The 16,369-nt window shown below is 37.0% G+C and overlaps 1 protein-coding gene across 1 annotated transcript in view; it reads right to left on the bottom strand.

The window, feature by feature from the left end:
• The window catches only part of st6gal2a (ST6 beta-galactosamide alpha-2,6-sialyltranferase 2a), a 74,899-nt gene extending 70,125 nt beyond the window's left edge, over window positions 1-4,774 (bottom strand). The window contains exon 1 of the mRNA XM_058786917.1: window positions 4,545-4,774. The gene's annotated coding sequence lies outside the window, so the exon portion shown is untranslated. The remainder of the gene's footprint in view (window positions 1-4,544) is intronic.
• Window positions 4,775-16,369: the final 11,595 nt, after the last annotated feature.

Genomic DNA, 16,369 nt, shown 5'->3' with positions numbered 1-16,369 from the left:
ATAATTTTTTTTTTTAGCTGACGTAAATGTGGCATGGTTTACAAGCTGTTATACTGACGTGTTTGTGTGGTTGAAACACTGATTAAGCGATTACATGATACCAGATATGGATTTCAGTAAACTGTATTCTTTCTTTTAGAATAACTTTGGATGTTCATTCATGTTATTTCGAGCTGAAACGGTTATTAAAAAGTGGAGATGATCAGTTCTCGCTTCTCTTTGAAGTGCTACAGCGATCTGTCACTCCACATGACACCGCACCAAAGCGCTATTTATTTACTGTATTAAAATAAACATACTTTTAATATAAAACAAAATCTCATTTCAAATTAACAATAGCACAAAGCTTAGTGATTTATTGGATGCTCCATTCGTTAACTGAAAACAGGCTAGACTAATCAGTTCTTGGGATTTAAGAATCAATATATTTTCATAAAAATGACAATCAATTAAAATCAAGACTTTCATATTTTTTTACCCAGCCCTATGCCTTTTGTTTTGTATCTTTAGGTTTGGTGCTAAACAAAATGACAGTGTGAATGCTAAACCAGACCAAAAGAACTGAAACAGTGTAAATAAACCCAAAAACTACAGCGACCGCACCATCGTGTGAATCCGGGCACTGTTGAGCATAAAACTCAATTTTCATCAACTGAGCAGCCAGACTCAAACTCAATAGATAAACACTGACACTCCATTTATCAGAAAACATAAGAGCATGTTGACAACTGTGGCTGCCACATTACATAAAACAGGCAGTGAAATCAGTACAGTACCATATGAGAGAGCTGAAGCGGGGACACCAAGAGGAATATGCAGAACAAAGAGGTATCAGAATCTTTTTAAAAGGCATGTCCTACAAAGCCAACAAATAACCAAAAGGCACAATTCCAACCATAAAAAAACACCACAAAACAATATTCATATATTAATATTTAAATATGCATTATCATTTCAATTGGTTCATGTGCATCTTTTTACCCCGGCTAGATGCCTGTAGCTTTTGTAATTATCGCAGCGTTCTCTTCTGCACAAAACACTGAAGAAACTAGGGAAAATAGTGTTTTGACTTTGGATTCTTCATGCAGAATTAATAAGCACTGAATATTTCAGACACAAAAACAAAGCAGAATATGGTTGTGTTTGAGGAATTTGTTGGCAAAATATAAGACACCAGCATGACCATTTGTGGCACTTTAAGTGTTATTTTATCAAGACAAAATGGCATGAAGTCTCAGATTCTCAATTGAACAGCCTGCCATCTTCCAAACAACATCAGTTACTTACGATCATGTCGTTCCAAAGCTATATGATTTTCATTCCTCTTTGAAACAAAAAATTTAGATATTTTTTATATTTTATTTCTGTCTTTTGTTTTTTTATAATTCCATGCAACCAATAAATCACTCCATTCATATGGATTACTTTCACAATGTCTTTTTGCGCTTTTTGATGCATTAAAGTTTTAGTTGTGTGGAACTTCAATGAATGAACAAAAATATCTTCATTTGTGTTCCAAGACGAACAGACGTCTCATGAGTTTGGAAAGACACAAAGGTGAGCAAATGACACAATGAAATTTTCATTTTTGAGTGAACCATGATCCCCTTAAAACACAGAGTTAGTCGGCAACGTAAAACTGTCCTCAGTAGATATCAGACTATGAAACTACTACGCCTCAACAAATGGGAACATGCACCACTAAACGGCAGGACAAATTGTGCTCAGATAGCCAACAAAACCTTTGGTCCTTAACACTGAAGAACTGAGTGTAATTTTGGCTAGCGTGTAATAACATCCATTAAGCTGTCTGTTCCAGCTCTGACGTTTGTGCTGTCCGTCTGAAATGACCTTGTACTAGTTAAGTGATTTTATTGTTTGGCAGGTTAAGGTTACAGTGGTTGTTGTGTGGTAATTACATTTGCCTGATATTCTTTGTGTACATTGGGATGTAATGACTTATGACTGATTAAATCTGCAAATCAGCTGTGCTGACGTTCTTCACCCTGCTGCCTTTTCTAATTACCTCAACCTGATTGCAGCTCCGCTGTTCTCTTTTTTTCAACTGTGAAAAACACCCACACAACAAAGACTGCTCCATTGCTTCAAATAAGAAAAGAAAAATGAAAGTCTTCCATGTGACAATGTTACATTCAACATGCAAAACAAAACCCTTATGGTCATTTCAAGGCAAGAAAGATTAAAGAGGAAGAAAAAAGGATGAGTAAGAAGTGTTTAGGATTGAAAATGCTTAATTTTCATTTACCACATTAATACATAACATTATAGCCATATCAGTCAGGTTGACGAAACCGTCACCACATACGTGTTACCAATAACTATAGCTAGCTATCATAGGTTTTTGTTGGAACTGCAATATTTGGAAGAAAATCTGGATAATCTTGGAAGTATCAGTTAAAATGGGAAATTTACATTTATTAGATGACCAGCAGGAAAAACCCTTTTTGTAGAGTCCTACAACAAACAGCTATAACAGGTTACATGATGGGAGCAAATGCATATCGAACATATAGAGAAGCAAAGAACTCTGACCTGAAAACTATTAAAAGACAACAAATGTTCTATTGACCCCACTTATAATCTATACAACATAAAACCCGCATGATCATTGATCAGGAACTGCAAGATACAGTGACGGTCAATAAGCCACATGTCTGAAACTTTTATCTGACCTAGTGGACAATAAAGCCCATCCGTGTCATGTTTCATTTGAAAAAATGAACTCCAACAGCAATCCTACAGCCAGTGTTTTCATATGCAGATCATACAGTCACTCCTCTGAGAGCTGGCCTGGAATCAGGATATCTCAAGACCCATGAGCTATGCTAGTGCAAGAGTGTTTCTGTAGTTTTAAAACTGGCATCAACTACACTGATCGCAGATGACTAGTTATAACGGAGCACTGGTGATTTTAACAGTATTAATACTGTAAAAACAAAGCCTCTTTTTAGATTTTTTGGCTACTGCACTCTAAACTCAATATTATGCATGACATAACTAGAAGTCATCAAGATTTTACTGATTAACCAGATTTTCCATCTGACAGAGGACACAGACATCACCTTGCACACAAAGCACTAACAAACACTGCATCCAGTATGAACGCCTGGAAATAAACAGCTGTATACATCGATACTTAATAGGTTAATTTGATTTTAAATGCATTACCTTATTTAGTCTCTTATAGGTCTGCATTGTGTATACATGGATGTGCTTTTAGCACAATGTAGGCTTTGTATCTAGTCTTGTTCTGCTATAGCTAGTTTAAATCTGCATCCATTATAGGCATTTTTTTCCTACTCCAGAAAATGTCCCATTGTTCTTGTGACTTCATCTGGATCGAGTCTGTCACACTGCTTGTTGTTCTTGTCATGCTGGAAAATCGCCTAGATTCAGCCAGATGCACACACAAACATAGACACCTACAGTATACTTGCATAAACCTTTCATAGTCTTCTACAGTTCCTGATGTAACTATACAAAATAATTCATTAACAACAACACATTTTATCACCACCAGAGGAGAAGCACATCACCAATCTATGTGTCAACCGCTGCAAAAATCATACAGAATTCAGCAAAAGGATGCAAATAGACCAGTATCATTGTTAACTATTAAAAACTTGTTTTCATTTATTGAAATACAGCCAGAATTAAATATTAATATTTAAAAGTAACCAAAACTTGTAAATGTTAAAAAACAAATACACACACATATACATACATATATATATAAAGGAAACCTAAAATTAAATTAATTATAATGACAACAGAAAATAAAACTAATTCAGATCATATACACTACTACAAAAATACATGCTACATACATTTTTATTTTAGAACCAAGAAAGCAACACACTCTTTCAATTAGGTCTCCATTTATGGCCATCCTAACAAAGGACATTTTCAGCATGTATCTATCATGCATGCATATAATTATGTAGCATCTAACAACACTGAAATCTGGAAGTGAGCCTATCCATTTAAAACTTCCACCCCTACCACCCTAACAGCACATGTTCTCCCCAGTCTGCTCACCTGGCTGGCAGATAAAGGGGTTTTGCATAGATACCATCCGACTGCACTTGAGGGCTGCCGTGAGTTATTTAATTGAACTTCGGCATGCATAGCAAACGAAGCGCCAGCGAACACAGAGGGGAAGGGATAAATGAAGCACACTGAACTCAACACTGCGTGCGTTTTGAACGCGAACAGAGGGGTTTAAAAGCAAAAGCACTTTGATGTTGTGCAGCCATCACTGCAGAACTGCACCGCTGGCTCAAATAATCTCATATCGCGTTTCTTTCTTACATTGCGTCCACAGAGGCGACAGAACAACGTGGAGTAAATGACGGCGAGCGTGGATGTAGCGCAATAAAAACAATCATGCAAACAAAAATAAATAAACATATCCTAATAACATGCCCATCATATACTAATCGCCGTGATTTAAGGGTTATTATATCTTGCGTTCACAAATCGCTGCTAATACAACGGAGCAGGGAGCGGGGCGCGCGGCTTACCTGAGAAATCAGCCCGCGTTCATTGTTCTGTTAAGAGGGCAATATATTCCTCTCGATCCTTTCCAGCCGCTATTGTTTGCGTGCTCTGATAAAAAAAACAGCGCTGGAGGCGTGCTGCGGGATTGGTGGTGCTGCTCCAGCGGTAACGGAGGACCGTGCAGTCGGTGTCTTTGATTCCTCCAGCTCTCGGTTGCGTTTTATCAGATGAGTTTTGCGGAGGGGGCGGAGCCTCTGAGCTGCTTCTTTAAACAGAGCGCTTGATTGACAGTTAGCGGCGCTCTAACCATCTCAGCCGCTCTGATTAGCTAGGTTTCAAGGTGATATAGCGAATATCGTACAATTTACGTTTAGAAGAGCTTTAAGGTTAGTCTAGAGCTGGCATGACTAGTAGCATGTTTTGTTTTGATCAGTAAAAACTGGTCTTTGACTATTTTCAAATGCACCGTTCATATCACGCTAGCGCCGAGCGATTTTTAAGACCACGTGGCTGTTAGTTTTTTGCCATTTATAGGCTATGCAGTTAGAAAGCTTAAATTTAGCAGATACACGCTTTCTTACTGATCAACAACAGTCTTTTATCGGATAATAATTGATAACTCGTCTTGCTCAGGGGTGTAAACAACCCATAAGAACCCACTGTGATTATCTGGAAAGGTCTTTTTAAAGCATTATCCCTCACTTTCAACTGAGGAAGTCCTTAAGTGACATGTAATGAACACCCAGGTTCAGTCATGTGACAATGTGTGCATTTTTTGTTGCCATGGCATCATTTCCAAAATGATGTCTGGTCAGGTTAGCACATGTTAGTGTCAGCAATTTTAAAAAAACGCTTGTTTTTGTTACAAAAGGTATGTTTCAACCCATGCAACAATTCTAATGTTTTAATAACATATCCTAGATTACTCTTAACCTGATTTTAATACATTTCTTGAAAAAAATGATATAAAACAAGTTACAAAGATATTGGGCTATTATCGGGCTATTAACCTTATAAAAGTAGGTGGAATTTTGATGTGATGTATTTGTCACATTAAGAAAAATGGTAAAAATGGTAATGAGCTGCTCAATTAATTTAGCTGATTCAATTATTTTAGTGTTATGTATTTTCTGCTGCTCATTTCAAAGCATATTTTAACGAATCTATGTGTGTTTTTAACATGTTGACCTCCAGTGTGAGGTAGTTATTTATTTTTATTCAGTTTGCACATTTTCAAGTTGTGAAAAAAAAAAATCTAAAAATTAATTTCTGGTTAAACCATATACCTGAAAAGGTAGAATTTTGATATGTTACAAAAGAGTCGTTGTAAAATTTAATGGTCACAGTTATGTGATTTTGAAATATGTTGTGGCAAAGCAAATAAAATGCAAAAACTATATTACTTCTGAAAAAGTTTTTTGTTTTATCTTCCCAGAAAAGTGATCACTTTGATATATGTTGTGGAAAAGCAAATAAACAGAAAAAACTGTTATTTAGCAAAAAATAAAATAAAATAAATATAATAATAATAATATATATATATATATATATATATATATATATATATATATATACATACATACAGTGCCCTCCAAATTATTGGAACAGTAAAGACAAAATTGTTCTGTTGGCTGTGGAGTCAAGACATTTACAAATATGATTAAAAGATGAATATGGGACAAAACTACAGAATGCCACATTTTATTATTGGGTGATTCAACACAGATGTTTTACCAGCTAAGAAGATCAGCACTTTTAGAGTTTCATCCCTCTATCTGATGTGTGCATAAGTATTGGGACAGTTGTCTCACAGGTCTTTCTAAGTGATCAGCTGTGTCCTGTTGCATTAATTCTTCAGATATTAAAAGCAGGGAATATGTCGTATCAGTTATATCCATTACTTCTGCATTCTGAATCTTGCATTCGATGATGACACACACAAACCAGGATGAAGATGAGGGAGCTGACTTTGAGAGAAAAGCAAGCAATTTGGATGCTAAAAGAAAAGGGAGGAAATCAATTAGAGCTCTAGCAAAAACAAAGGGCATGGAGAAATCAAGAGTTTGGAAACCACCTGATCGGCTAAGAAAACAACAGTAGTTGATGACAGACAAATCATAAAAGCTGTGAAAATGAACCCTAAAAGACGTGTCTGTAAAATCACCAACAACTTCCAGAAAGATGGGGTGATGCTCTGACAATTTACTGTCCTCAGGAGACTTTGACACAGAATTACAGATGCTACACAGCAAGATAAAAACCTCTGACCAGCTCCAAAAATAGAAAGGCAAGATTAGAGTTTGCAAAAAAGCACAAGGTGAGCCAGAAGAGTTTTGGAACTGTGTTTATGGACCGATGAGACAAAGATGAAGCTTTATCGAAGTGATGGGAAAGCCAAAATGTGGAGAAAAAAAGGGAACTGCAATGATCCCAAGCATGGACATTCATGGCTGCTTCTGGAACAGGCCCTCTCAACTTTACTGATGACTTAATGTATGATGACAGTAGCAGAATGAATTTGGAAGGGTACAAAACCATCTTGCCTACCAATATTCAAGAAAATGCCACCAGATTCATTGGGAAGTGCTTCATATTGCATCAGGACAATGACCCAAAACACCCTGCCAGTTCAGTCAAGGAGTTTATAAGGGCGAAGAAATGGAAAGTCTTAGTTTGCCCAAGTCAATCTCCAGATTTACATCCGATTGAACATGAATTTCAGCAGCTGAAGAGGAGAGTAAAGGCAGAAACTCCCCAAAGCAAGCAACAATTGGAATTGGCTGCATTAAAGGCTTGGAAAAGCATTTCAAAGGATGAGACCAAGAGTCTGGTGATGTCTATGGGTCACAGACTCACTGCTGTGATAGTGCGCAAGGGATCTGCAACTAAATAATAGCTTTTAATCTTTTATATCTCTCTTATGTTCAACTGTCCCAATACTTATGCTCACATCAATGAGTGGGATGAACTCTAAAAGTGCTGTTCTTTTTATTTGGTAAAACATGTATGTGTTGAAACGGCTAATAATAAAATGTGGCATTCTGTAGTTTTGTCTCATATTCATCTTTTCATCATATTTGCAAATGTCTTGACTCCACAGCCAAAAGAACAATTTTGTCTTCACTGTTCCAATACTTATGGAGGGCACTGTATATATAAAATGTATTTTTTTCAATTGAGAAATAAACGCCCAATGTAACATATATGTAACATGAAAAATGTATTATAAACGGCCAACGTCATATATATGTAACATTACAGATCTTTCACAAGGAGGGGTTGTATTTCAAAAACAACTGCAGAAACATGTTATAAGTGGTCCATTTGGTCTGTTTTATATGCCCCATAATTTTCCTATAAGGAGAAATTGGTCTGGGTTTTTATGGGTTAAAATACAGAGCAGCTTCAGAAATCACGTTTGAGGTCCCTTGTATTTAAGTATAATAAAAGTATTTAAAAATAGAACTTGCAAAAATATTAATGAAATAAAATGAGTTTTGCTTTATAGGGCAGTCATGGCCTAATGGTTAGAGAGTCGGACTGGTGGGGGGAGTGAATGTACAGTGCTCTCTCCACCCTCAATACCACGACTGAGGTGCCCTTGAGCAAGGCACCGAACCCCCAACTGCTCCCCGGGTGCCGCAGCATTGGCTGCCCACTGCTCCGGGTGTGTGTTCACTGCTGTGTGTGTGCACTTAGGATGGGTTAAATGCAGAACACAAATTCCGAGTATGGGTACTTGGCCACATGTCACTGTCACTTCACTTCACCATATTATCCTACATTTCAAAAACATTATGTTTTAATAGTATTTTGTCATGCTGTAAGTAAGGACTTGCACTGATGTTTTGACTAACCTACTAAGCACATGTAGAGCCTACTTCTATTTATAATTTTATATAATTTTGATGCAAAATTTAAAGTTCATATTATAGGCAATGTAGGCCTCCCTACTAAACTGCAACTCCTTCATTACAAATACGCAATTACAAATATATTCAAATACTTGACATACACGTTCCAAAAGAATGACAATTAAGAATATTTTAGTTGACCATAAAATGCTTGTCAGTATGTTCGACAGTGCACTTTAACCATATCTGAAACACAATAAAAGTGATTCTGGAGGTAAACTCTGCAGGAAAGTGGACCTCGAGGATCAGAGTTGAGAACTAAGTATCTGCAATACATTTTTAAAGTAGTTCTTGAGTGTAGTAGAGTCTCTTCAAGTAATGCTAACCACATATCATATTTAAAAATAAATAAAAAAAAATGCATTTTTGAGGGAACTCACTGTTTCAGCCTTCTGGGTTAGCCTACAAACTTACCTCATGGCACTGCGGCTCTATACCAGCATCTTAGTAATACAATCCAAGTAATGTGAGTGGTGATCATTGCTGGGTAGAAAAGCTGACAACCTGAAACAACATCATGAAGATGTGTGCTAAAGTACTCTTGTGTATTTGGTGAAATTTAGTCATAGATAGCTATATGTTAGATTACTTGTTTGTCATTTCCATATTAATGTAAAAGCAGCAATTTTTCAAATACACCCACTTCCCTTGCAACAACAAATAGTCTTTATGCTGATTACTGTTCCATGTAGGACTTATCTGATTTTCAGACTTTTTTCACTCCATACAATTATAGACATTTAATGCATGACTTTATTACAGCAAATTATATTTCATAATAGTCCATAAGAGTTATTTTATTAGGACATACCCATTTACAGAGCCTTTGACATTTACAAGATGCTTTAATCACATGCATGTGTTCAAAAACTGCTGTGTCATCTGAACTAACATTTTTCATGAAAAAAAAATACTGGGTATGATATGTCAGGAAGCTTCTGCTACATGATATGCTGTGGTGCAGCTCAAGCTAACCTCCCCTATAGTGAAAACAGTCTGCCTCTTAATTGTTTCATTACTAAATGTCAATAAGTAAATGTCTTGCCAGTCTGCGGTTATTCATTCATTTGTGTGCCATTACAGGTTATTGCTTCATTGGCAGCACAATTACATTGATGCAGTGAAATTCCAGCTATGACTGCATGTGTTATTTGATTGGAAAGGTCATCGGCAAAGAGAGACCTAAATGACAATGCTTGCCATGCTGGTAGTGTTGATGATGGGGGGAGAGAGAGTGTGCAATTGCTCCTCCAGGGTGATGAGAAAATTGAACCATTTCTTTGGCATTGAACACCTGCATGGAAAAAAGAACAAAGGCTGTGTAACCAGGTGCATTTGAGTTTACACAGCTGTATTACTACATGTTAATCCAGTTCTTTTATTTCATATTTATAACTCAGGCCAAAAATTTATTTACAATACATATATGTACAATGCATCAGGTACTTAAACAACACAGCGTTAGCATGCTGCGATCTTGGGTTTCTTTTCCCATGAAATGCACAAACCTAAAAATACATAAAAGAACATAAAATGTATTCTTTGAATGCAATGTTAGTCCCTTTTGGATAAGTCTATCCAAAAGACATGAGTCAATGATTCATTCGCAAAAATTCATTTGTCACAGAATAAATAAACACTGAAATTTTGGTCTGTTCATCATCATCAAGGTAATCCATTCAAATTCAGTGGTTTAATCCAAGTTGATTTAGAGATTTAGGGATTTAGATTTAGAGAATATCATGATGCATGGTTGTTATAATTAACTGAAACCATCATTACTTAGAGTAAAATAAACTTTTCTTAGCTAGTTTGCAAAGCAGGACTTCTCATTTTCGCTTAGTTTAACTTTATATAATTCAATAATCAAAACTATAACTGATATAAAAACTAACTAAAAAAAAAAAACTGTAATATAATCCCAATGATACTAAAACAACACTGTCATGATGTTGATAACGTTTATATATATATATATATATATATATATATATATATAAACTTCCTCATCAGGCCCCTGGAATTGTCCCCCGTCAAGGTGCCCCTGTATAAATACACCAATGAGCCATTACATTATGACCACCAATCTAAGGAACTCCTTTAGCCCACAAAACAGCGTCCATGTGTCGAGGCATTGATTCGACAAGGTGGTGATTGATCTCCTGGGGTACCATAATATCAGCAGCAGGTCCTCCAGTTCCCGTACATTGCGGGGTGGTGGTGATGTAGCACAAACCTGCTTTTCGACTGGGTTCATGTCAGGTGAATTTGGAGGCCAAGGAATTAACAAAAATTCACATGTTCCTCGAACCACTCCTTGACAATTCTGGCGGTGTGACATGGCGCATTATCCTGTTGGTAATGACTCTTGGCCCAAAATGATGTTTAGATACCTGACAACTGTCAGAAATGATGCCATTGGGTTGTCGTTTGTTCATCCGTGCACCACTTTTGATACACTCACTACAACGGCATGTGAACAACCCACAAGGCCGTGCTGTGCCTTCACAATGTAGTCTTTATCAGACTCTCTCTCTCTGATAAATTGGTAGCTTTTCCCATTCTGACACTTAAACACTCTACTGACCGAAAGCTAATCCTGGTGATCTGCTAAATGCGCCTTATATAGACCTGGGTGTTAACATACTTTACATTTGTTTGATGATGGTTTTTACTCTCTGGTTCGTGGACCTTTAGTTGGTATTTCCTTGTTTACTGTGCCCTAGTTGCTAGCTTGTTGTCTATTTTTCTTGTGTTTAGTTCCTCATTATCTACTCTGTATTTAAGCCACTAGTTTGGTTCTGTTTATCGTCCAGTATTGTCTTTGTGTTAGCTGCAAAGCTGTTGCATTAGTTGCTCCTGTTGGAGCTTTATTTATTTTATTTTTTTTATTTGTGTTCCTTCAAGTCATTCAAGTTTGGGACGACATGTGAATCAGTAAATAATAACAGAATTTTCATTGTTTGACTGATCTGCCCCTTTAAACCTTGTTTACTCATCAAGCCCTTGTTTTCAAAATAGCCAAGTTTGAATTTTTTGGGTTAAAACCAGGTCTAGACTCTCAGGCTGAAGATTCAGCCCCATTTAAAGGCATCGCTCCACCTTTTATCCCTTCCTACCCGGTAATCCCTCATTAGTCAAAGCCTCCTCTCCTTTCCTCCCACTTTCCTCGCCTCTCTCTGGGCCAACTTGTTGGTAGCAGAACATAGTTATAGCTGCTACTTCTGTATTTTCCACCTCATTACCTTTCAAATCTATTGAGCTCCTGCATCCTGTACCTTTGAAATGTTACGGCTCTAGCTATTTTCTTACTCTGTGCTCACATCAAAGATGAGGCGCTTTAAAGTCTCAGCACTTTTGGAGACAGCACATTATGTAGTGAGGGCCTGCAGTAATGAGACTTTTCCACTGGATGACCAACTGTTATTTATCAACACAAGCCATTTGTTCACCGCTGTGGTAAATGATCCTGCAGTCTAATGGCTTACTGTATGGTTTATTCTCTGTTCCCATATGCTCTCATATCCGCATTAGCATAGACTCTGAACTTGGATCAAGGAATAAACATCAAGCAGCGGTACTCTCTCATATTCCTTCTATTGAATACCAGCATTATTGTGATCAGAATCGCTTAGCGTCTTCATTATCATCACAGCCACCAGTAACTCTCCAATCAGCTTTATTATCATCATCATCCTTATAATCATCTGCAGAACAGTATATTCTGCATCTGTTTAATATTTCCATTCATTCCAGTGACTCACAGGGCGAAAAGATAGGAAATTCGCTGCTAATGTTAGCCTAACATCTGCCCAGTGCCCTGATTTACTTCTGTTTGTTGTGTTTAAGGATGATAATTAGGGCAGTTAGAGAGCCGAATGAGGAACTGTAACCATAGGGACAGAGAGATTGTGTCACTCAGGCTTTTTTGGCGAGACACAAAAAAGACATTTTAGCCATTGAGACCCATCTGCTCTGATCAGTGTCCTCTGATTGAATGTAATGTGGGTCAGTTCATTTCAAAGAGGCCCATTTTAACCCCTCAGAGTCAGCCTTTACTTATCTTAACATGCACATTCAAACATTCACTTGTGTGGAATCTGAAAAGCAGAATGAAATGGTTTATTTCTCAAATTGTGTTCCAGGCACCGAAGCATATGTGATTTCTAAAGGCAACCTCCAAAGGTTATTGTAGCGTCCAAGAAGTGAAAATGTCAGCACTGCTAGAAACCTCTCGCTTTCAGTCCATTTTTTGTCCCTTTATTGCTGGCGGCTATAAAAGTGGTTCAGACTGAGCCAAATGGTGTTGTGTATCGCCTGTAGAAAGCTCTCCTACAGTTAGCAGATCACCAGCTGAGCTCAGCCATCCCTTACAGCCTCCTACTGGGCCCCAACAGCCTCTTCCTGCTGTCCTGAGATGGAGCTATTTGGCAGAACCAGCGTAAACTGGTGCAGACAGCTCTCCTAACGTAAACATGCAATGCCGGGAACAGGAAGTGTTGCTCATGCCACTGACATGAGCACTCAGTTCTGAATAAATGCTTTTTATGTGGTGTTGCTTTGCCTGCCTACAAAGTGCTTACACAATCATTTCTTTTTTTTTTTTTTTGGATCCAACACATGGTCAGAGGGGGTGTCTAGGGATTGGACGAGAATAACTTGGAAAAATGATAACTTAAACGGAACCCCCTTGCGCTCTCATAGATTTGGACACAACTGACTGAATTTCTCATAATCATGACACAATATATTTAATCAAAAGACTCATGCTTCAGAGCTTGACATTTATTTGTACTATTTAGTCTACAAATTGTGCCTGTAAAGGAATTTCTTTACTAAACATTATATTTATTCTTTTTTTTAAACAACCAAGTGTCCAGTTAAAAAAACTAAATGGAAATTTATGGTAAAATAACAGCAGCTGTGGTTGCCAAAACTTTACTGTAAATATGGTGTCAACATTTTAAGGTTTACAGATTGTTAATTTACAGTAAAGTTTTTTTTTTTTTTTTACAGTCTTTTACGGTTAAGATTATGATTATTTTTTTAAGCAGTGTGAATTTTTACTGCCTAAATAAATACACCTCATGAAGTTGGTTGAGTTTTTATTTGTTTAAAGTAATAGTTCACCCAAAAATGAAAAATTGCTGAAGATTTATTCACCCTTAGGCCATCTAAAATGTACATGAGTTTGTTTCATCATCAGATTTGGAGAAATTTTGCATTACATCACTTTTTCATCAGAATGAGAGTCCAAACAGCTGATAAAAACATCACAATAATCCACAACTCCAGACCATCAATTAACGTTTTGTGGATCATCATTTAGGCATCATTAAGCAACTTAAAATCGTTGCTTCTGGCCAAAATATAAGTCTCTAATCCGTAGTATTTGTCAGTACTGAATTTTCATACTTCTGTTTCACAGTTTTGATGGCTTACGATTATTCTAAAAAGTGTTATAATTGTTTGTAAAAAGTTAGGTTTTAACGTTTTCTAGATAAAGGGAGAATAACAGTGTGCAGATCTTTTTTGTATTGTTCCAATACGCCAACCAACCAATGAGAATGCAGAACAGTGCTGATTTATGGCAGGAGATCTTATAGTCCCCAAAGCTGTTGTGAATCCCTTCTCAAATGACTCGGGTACAGTATGTGTTATGCGGGTCAGACAAGATAAAGAAAGGCGAAGACATGAGGATCTATATGCAGCAAACACTATTTCTCCAACAATGAAAACAAAGATACACTTAACAGCTACAAAGCAAAGTAAAGTCAATACTAGCCAGCAGGGCGGTCCACCAAGAATTACATTTTATCCTATAGGGCCATTTTCCTGATTGCACTCGCAACACCAGTAAAAACTCTGAAGTGACATAAGATAGATATAGATATAGGAACTATGAAAACATTCCTCCAGTGCGAAAGCCCCTATAAATACACTAGGAAACAAGGAACTAAACAACAGACAGTAATCAAACAAGAGTAACCATAGGAAAAACAAACTAAACATCCAAGGAATGAAACTAAAACTAAAAAACTAAACCTGAAAATATGAATCATCTTTTTAATTTATTAAATATTAGCGTTTTTAAATGTTAAATGATGTCAACAGTAATCTAAATGTAATAATAGCATGAATGAGCTTGCACAGTTAAATACTCAATATCAACTGAAACTGACAAATCCTCTGTATCATCAGTTACCAATACTGATATGATAATGTCATACATCCCTAAAGCAACTGTGAACTGTCCTTAAATGTTCCCTCACTTACACATCACAGCACATTTAATCTGTCATCATGTAAAGATAAAATTAAAATCCTTGTCTGTCTAAAGAAATCCTTTTCAATATTTGAGAAAACTAATTTATCATTAAGATGTTTTAACTTCAAACCATTGCTTCTGGCCAAAATATGAGTTCATAATATTTGTTAATTTGTTCAGTTTTCATACTTCCATGTCATAGCTTTGATGACTTATTATTCTAAAATGTGGGGCATAATAACAATAAATAGGGATGCAACAATAAACAAATTCTGGTCGATACATATAAGTCAACCGTCATGACTATAACTGATACGTAGCTTAATTTAAATTGTATTACATTCTGTTAAAATAATTTAAATGTATTCTTATGACTCAGGTACTTTGTAACATCCAAAAAGCCATTATGTAACCAAATGCATCAGCATATTCAAAGGGTAATTCTCTGTATCATCAGTATCCAAAAGCGAGATTATACCGATTTGCATGCATCCCTAATAACAAAGCAACTGAGAACTCTCCTTAAATGTTCCCTCACTTACACATCACTGAATTTTCTCATCACTGTACATTTCATCATGTAAAGATGAAATTAAAATCCCCATCTATCTGAAGGAATCCCTGCCAAAATTCCAAGATATTTAGTGGAGAGACATAATGCATTTTGATCCTAATGTCTGGGAGATAATGTCTTATCTTATTAGATCATCATAATTGTGTTGATACACAGCTCCATCATGATCCTCTTGTCTCAGCATCTCTCTCTCTCTCTGAATGCCCAGTGTGTCAGATCCGGCTCATTTACTTATCAGCTTGGTCTATGATAATGTGTTCATTATCAAATCAGCACTGCCAGATTAACTACTCCTAACTAATGGGCTTTGAAAGAAAGCGTTATCTTCAATGTTTAACATTACGCTAATGCCTTCTGGTATTTTTACCCTATCCATAATTGTTTACAGTATTTCCAACCATGTTTGGTCATATGTCTATTGCATCATTTCTATATACGGTACACAAAGCATCTCAGCTTCTATGTGAAAGCAGAAAAAAAAAACTGATGGGGATGAATTGCCCTTCATAGATTAGCTGCTTTAGCTCCAGAAGTCCTGATTAGCTTATCCATAGGTAAGTACTTAGAGGAGGTGGGAAATGTTCTAGTGTAACGCCTCCCATCTCTAGAGCCTTCTGACTGTCTGTTAAGTTCTCAGTGATTAGACGAGCCAAGCTCGCTCTTTCCCCTTAACCGGCGGGAACTAGGTTGTTACCATGGCGACAAAGGCAGTGACGGACACGACTGCGTGCGTTATGTGTGCTGGTCCAACATGAAAGTGGCCTTGAGTGGAATCCCAATGAGGAAGGGGAAGTGAATAATCCTGCAATCTAAAAATCGTGCCGCACGGTCACAACACACTCATCTTGGCATATCAATTCATCCAGTGCACAAAATGGCAATCTGGACATCCTCTGACTTCTAGCCTGCTTTGTTTATGCTTATTTTGTGCATGCAAGCAGGGAAGCGTGCAGGTATTTTCTGCATATTTTCCTCATCTGTTACACAACTCGTCCACTGAAACTGGCCCAAGATAACCTCAGTGTTTTTGTTTCTTCCTTTTACTCTTGTTTCTCCCACCCCTCCCCCAGTGTCGAAGAGCTGCACACATCT

This window comes from Onychostoma macrolepis, chromosome 09, assembly GCF_012432095.1.
Source record: "Onychostoma macrolepis isolate SWU-2019 chromosome 09, ASM1243209v1, whole genome shotgun sequence".
NCBI classification, from domain to species: domain Eukaryota; kingdom Metazoa; phylum Chordata; class Actinopteri; order Cypriniformes; family Cyprinidae; genus Onychostoma; species Onychostoma macrolepis.
Note: the sequence above shows the minus strand (reverse complement) of the source record. Positions and strands in the feature narration are given on the sequence as shown.